Source organism: Hakea prostrata, chromosome 3, assembly GCF_041222555.1.
Source record: "Hakea prostrata isolate BN-2017 chromosome 3, UWA_Hpros_2, whole genome shotgun sequence".
Classification (NCBI taxonomy): Eukaryota; Viridiplantae; Streptophyta; class Magnoliopsida; order Proteales; family Proteaceae; genus Hakea; species Hakea prostrata.
The window spans coordinates 30,134,798-30,141,506 of NC_142602.1; the positions used below are offsets into that span (position 1 = coordinate 30,134,798).

At 40.3% G+C, this 6,709-nt stretch overlaps 1 pseudogene; it reads left to right on the top strand.

The window, feature by feature from the left end:
• Positions 1–352: 352 nt before the first annotated feature.
• LOC149022046 (phytoene synthase 1, chloroplastic pseudogene) lies at positions 353–1,224 on the top strand (annotated as a pseudogene).
• Positions 1,225–6,709: the final 5,485 nt, after the last annotated feature.

Genomic DNA, 6,709 nt, shown 5'->3' on the forward strand with positions numbered 1-6,709 from the left:
TCCACGCTTCCAAATCGGCGAACCACAGTGATGGAGGTTTAGGATTAGCTTGGAGAATTCATAGAGCATGGGAGAGTATTCTAAATCATGTGTGTTTCTGTTTGGTTTCCCATCCCTTTATTTATAATGTTTTCCCTCAACCCTAATTCCAATTAGGGTTTTCCTTAGACTCATCTTAGGGAGGGAACATTAAAGTCCTGTTTAAACTCAATTAAATAGAGGAGTAGTCATCTTAGACTATATAACTGTCTTGCCGCCACCTATGGTGCAAATTGTAGTGGGACCCACCCACTACTATTAATAGCATTAATGACTCCCTGTTGTGGGCATTGATCCTAAGTCATAGCCAACAATGAAGAGTGTGTATACTGCTGCCTTGGCATTAGCAATTCCAAATCAGCTAGCCAACATACTCATAGATGTTGGAGAAGAGTTAGTTTGAACTTGCATATATGTCTTTTCCTACCATAGACTATAGAATAGACTAGTTGCCACCATTACTGATATGGATTGGGTTATTTGATCAATCTAATTCTGATTCTTGAGACCATTTTAAAAAGCATACTCCTCTTCTGAATATTATTTCAACTTGCTGGTTCAATGACCTCAAAGAAACGCATGATCTTTTGTAATAATTCTTACAAGTCTCCTTGCTTCAGTGCAAGAAGAGGAAGAATTTATCTACCACAAGACGAGCTAACTCAGGCAGGGCTTTCAGATGAGGATATATTTGTAGAGAAGGTCACAGACAAATGGAGGGATTTCATGAAAAGTCAAATAAAGAAAACACGAATCTACTTCAAAGAAGCAGAGGAAGGAGTTTCAGAGCTTAGTTCTTCAAGTAGATGGTCTGTAACAGCAAAGTTCTTGAATTTTATAGAACTTTAATTTCTTCAACATATATGTAATTCCTCATGAACCCAATATTGTGTAGATCAGTACAGTCTTCAGAAGAAGCTAACACCATCTTTTCATTTCACGATGATTGCTAGGTTTTAAAGGAGCTTCATGCATGATCTAAGAGAAACATTAATGAAATCGTTGTAGGTATGGTCTTATTTGCTATGGTACCAGAAAATACTGGACGAAACTGCAGCTAGTGACTATGACAACTTCACCAAGAAGGCATATGTTAGCAAAGCTAAGAACATACTTGCTTTGCCTTCTGCTTATGTCAAATCGCTTGCTGGATCAAAAGCTGCATTCACACTAGAAAGAAGATGATTACTGTAAAAATGGTAGAACCTCAATGGGTACTGCTCTTAAGAAGGAAGAGAAATAATAAAGTAGAAGCCCAAAGAAAGGAAGAGACCACAACCTATTTGGGGTGTCTATTATGATTGCTTGCCAATGTTCGTGGTTTTCTTAGGCAGTCTTTGGCATGATTTTTCTTTTTGCGTTTTGCCAAAATAAACAGCTTTGTGTGTGTTTGCTTTCATTTATAGAACCAATTTTTGTTTTTTGTTTTTTGTTTTTTGTTTTTTTGTTTTTTTGTTTTTTTGTTTTTTTGTTTTTTTTGTTTTGTTTTTTTTATATATTTTTTATCTATCTATCTATCTATTGAAAATGAATCTCAATCGCTTATGTTTGTTATATTCAATGTGAGCTTTTCATTTCTTTTGAGTCTCCTTTGAAGCATGTGGTCTATTTTGAGTAATTGAATGTAATTTTGATCCAGTTGGGTGTGGTGCGATAGTTCTTCGACGATAACTCATGATTATGATTATGTGACAGATCATTGACTTAGTTGTGCACAACAATACTACTATGCTAAGTTGCTAACCTCACAATAAAGTTCTGAAGCCCGTTGATTTCTCCTTATAAGGGTTTACATGCACTAGATATTCTTTATGTTCTATTTCTTTGTTGAGAATGATTGGTGTTCGAGTATGAGCAATAATTGGCATTTTGTTGTGTTTTTTGTGATAGAAATTGTTGCACTCACCCATGGGGTGCTTCTAATCCTATAGTCAAAGAGCAACTTTTCTCCACACCAACTATGAAGTCCCCTAAAATCCTAACCCGAGAACCTAACTCGCAAGTCCTAGAACCCAAAGTGCTAGTGGAAGAGAGTTGTGGGCCAACCAAATTATGACCATTGGAGCGGGATTGGAATCCATGGACACAGATGATGGAGATGGTGATTCGGTCACTATAAAGGACTTTGGAAGAAGGTTTATGACAAACCCAGACAAACTTGGATATGGATTTCTCACCCACGGAAAACGAGGTTGGAAGGCCTCCAAGCCTAGGTAAAAGCTGTCATCTTGTTCTACAAAGTTAGACAAGTGTTCCGGATGAACCCAATTGAGGTGGCGGTTGGTCGGTTGATTGACCGCGACCCCTAAGCAGTTGGTCAATTTCTGCAAGGGCAAAATGAGGATTTGTCCTAGGAACCCTTTTTTTATTAGCCTAATTGCCTCAACAATGAATTTTATATTGTGTTAGGAGGCTAGGAGCTCTAGGAGGAGTGAGAGTTTGGGAGTTAGTGAGAAAGTTGGCGAATCTTGCGTGTTGAAGACCGAATAAAGCATTGGCGGGTGCCATTAAGGTAAAAACTACTCTTCTCACTATCTAATATGAAGAAAATATGATCGAACCGGGTTCATACCTGGTTCGACCCTCTACCCCGGTCGAGACAGAGGGAATCAACTCGCTCCCGAGCGAACCGGATCCAAAAGATGGCTTGCTGAGGAAGAAAACTTATTCAGCTACAAGCACGCCCTAATTCAACTTATGAATTAGGTTAATTACCCTAATGATAGCAGACTCAAATTGACGGCTGCGGCTAATCATTATCGAACGAATAATCATCGCATAACCTAAAGGTTATCTCAGGAGTCCTCTACTAGTCCAAATTAGTAGAAGTCTATCGCTCAACGGATCTAACTGTTAAGATCCAACGACTAACCAATTGAATGCCCAACTTGGTTAGCTAACGTGGTAATGGTAAAAAAAGGCGAATGGGAAGTGGAGAATGTGTACAGATTACACAGGTCTCAACAAAGCTTTCCCTAAAGATTGCTATCCGTTGCCTCGGATTGACCTCTTGATAGATGTGACTGCAGGATATGAAACTCTAAGTTTCATGGATGCCTACTCAGAGTATAATCAGATCCTTATGAATAAGGAAGATGAGAAGTTTACAGCTTTCATGACTGATCGTGAAAGCTACTACTATAAAGTCATGTCATTTGGCCTGAAGAACGCAAGAGCTACATATCAGAGGGTCGTCAACAAGATTTTTAAAGATCTGATAGGAAAGAATGTTGAAGCTTATGTTGACGACATGCTAGTGAAGAGCTTTACAAAAGCAAATCATATTGCAGATTTGACTGAGGTATTCTCAGTACTGCGAAAATATCAAATGAAGCTGAATCCAGAAAAGTGCGCCTTTGGAGTTTCCTCGGGCAAATTTTTGGGCTTCATGGTGTCACAGAGAGGTATTGAGGCTAATCCTACCAAAATACAGGCTCTGATTGATATGGAGGCTCCCAAAACTGTTTGTGATTTGCAGTGTTTAACAGGGAGAGTTGCCGCTTTGAATCGATCATCTCCAAGTCTAGAGAAAAGTGTTTGCCATTCTTCAAGGCACTCAAAGATTTGAGGGGCAACAAGGAGGCAAAATGGACCGAAGAATGCCAGATGGCTTTCGAGGAGTTAAAAAAGAAGCACTTGGACAACCGCCAATCTTGTCCCGACCAGAGAAGGGGGAAATATTACAGCTATATCTAGCGACGTCCCTTTCAGCGGTCAGTGCAGTACTTGTTCGTGAGAAAGATAAAAAACAGTGGCCGATTTACTATGTGAGCCACGTATTGCTAGATGCGGAGACACGATATTCGTAGATTGAGAAGCGAGTGCTCGGCTCTCATGATGGCCGCCAGGAAGCTAAGGCCATACTTTCAGGCTCATCCAATTGAGGTATTTACAACTTTTCCTCTCAGTAAAGTTCTTAATAAACCTGATTTATCTGGAAGGATGGTGTCCTGGTCAGTTGAACTCAGCGAGTTCCAGGTGAGCTTTAAGCCCAGAACGGCAATCAAGGCTCAGGCGTTAGCCAATTTTGTAGTAGAAACTACTGCACCAGTGGAGTCCACCATTGAGGATCCCATTATACCAACCACTTGGGAGGCATATGTGGATGGTTCGAGTAATAAAGATGGAGCAGGAGCTGGAATTCTATTGAAAAGTCCAGCAGGATTTATTATTCGATATGCTTTGAGGTTTGCATTCGGAGCAAGTAATAACGAAGCAGAATATGAGACTTTGATAGCTGGACTTCAGTTGTCAAAAGCATTGTCTATAGCAGATGTTACTATTTATAGTGACTCTCAACTTATAGTCAACCAAGTCCAGGGGGAGTATGGTATTAAAGAACCACGTTTGCAAAAATATCAAGAGATAGTGCAGGCATTTCAAAACCAATTTCGGAATTTGAAGATATCTCAGATTTCGAGGACTGAAAATTCAGTGGTAGATGAGCTATCCCGACTAGCCAATGCCAAAGAAAAAAATCTAGACCCTTCGGTCTATATTGAAGAGATAACATTTCCAAGTTATCATGAGAAAGAAATTTCTTATATTGAAGCAGAGCGTTGTTGGATGGATCCGATAATTGAGTATCTGAGAGATGACAAATTACCTGAGGATCCGAAAGAGGCAAGGTTGACCAAGATACGATCGGCGAGATTTGTCATTCAGAATGGGAGACTATACTAAAGATCTTATTCTGGACCCCTTATGAGATGTATAGGCCCCGAAGGAGCAAAGTCAGCTTTGGCTGAGGTTCATGAAGGAACTTGTGGGGCTCACATGGGTGGACGAGCCCTGGCCCACAAAATTCTAAGACTTGGGTTATATTGGCCTAAGATCCAAGACGCTGCTATGGAGTATGTTCGTCGATGTGGCAACTGTCAAATTCATGCTACAGTGTCGAAGCGCCCGGCGGAAACCCTGACTTCAATTCTAGATCCCATTCCCTTTGCGATGTGGGGAATTGATATCATGGGTAAATTCACCAAGGCGTCAGGCGGACGGGAATATCTGATAGTAGCAATTGATTACTTCACGAAATGGGTTGAAGCGAGTGCACTGGCAGCAATTATTGAGAAAAAAGTGGAGAAATTTGTGCTTGAGTCAATCATATATCGCTTTGGGATTCCAAAGATTATCGTCACTCACCATGGTACTCAGTTCGACTGTCCGCAATTTGAGCAATTTTGCGGAACATATATGATCGAGCATCGTTTGTCCTCAGTGGCATACCCCCAGAGCAATGGACAAGTAGAGGTTACTAACCTAACTCTACTGGAAGGAATAAAGAGAAGACTCGAAGCTGACAAGGCTTCTTGGGTCGAAGAACTTCATAATGTACTGTGGGCCTATAGAACTACGGTTCGAACACCCACAGGAGAAACTCCATTCAAGTTAGCATATGGATCCGAAGCATTGGCACCGGTGGAGATAATGACGGGGACATTACGAGATCGAGAGTTCGAGGAAAAAGCAAACGAGCAAGGACTGCTCGATAGTCTTGATTTGTTGGACGAAGTTCGGGCAAAGGCAATAGCACGAACTCAACATTATCAAAGAAGGATAGCGTCTCATTATAATACTCGAGTGAAGAATCGTCGGTATTTAGCTGGAGATTTGGTGTTGAGAAACACCTTAGCTTCCGACCCACGTCACCAAAGAAAATTGGACCCTTCCTGGGAAGGACCTTATATGGTTGTAAAACCAGTTGGTTCAGGAGCTTACAAGCTGAAGAACATCAACTCCCAGAAAGAGTTGGATCGTTTGTGGAATGCCAGGCATCTCAAAAATTTTTATCCTTGATGATGATTTCAATTTTGTTCGTGATGTAAACATTTTCAACTCAACCATTGCAATTTTTGGCTTTCAACAAATTATCTTTTGATTGGGGGGCATCATACACCACATTCAAGAACAAGATTCAACTATAAGGCATCGGATGAAAATTCGTGTGGGTCCTTCAACACTTATGGAATTTTTTTGGAATCTCTTAAGTTGAGGCATCGGATGAAAATCCGAGTGAGTTCCTTCTGCAAGGCATCGGTTTGAAACCCGAGTAAGTTCCTTCAAGACTAATTGAATTTTCGAATTATCCTTAAGTAAAGGCATCGGTTTAAAACCCGAGTGAGTTCCTTCTCAGACTTATTGTATTTCTCCGAAAATCCTTAAGTAAAGGCATCAGTTTAAAACCCGAGTGAGTCCCTTCTCAGACTTATTGTATTTCTCCGGAAATCCTTAAGTAAAGGCATCGGTTTAAAGCCCGAGTGAGTTACTTCTCAGACTTATTGTATTTCTCCGGAAATCCTTAAGTAAAGGCATCGGTCTAAAACCCAAGTGAGTTCCTTCTCAGGCTTATTGTATTTCTCCGGAAATCTTTAAGTAAAGGCATTGTTCTAAACAACTAAGACCTAGTACAACAGTGATTCAAGTGGCTAGCAAAGTTCAAGATGAAGTTAATTTCTTATTTCTTCAAAAGACCAGAAGAGGCCGGTCTCAACATCAAACATAAGATTACAAGAGCTGGATACAATCTTCGGTCCAAAAAGAAATTCATCATCGATGATCATTAAGAAGTCATACAAGATCGGCACAACTTTGCTAGAACAAACACATGAATCAATCATTGGTATGGATTCAAGGAGAAATGAGGATTACAAAAAACATTTCAGTATGT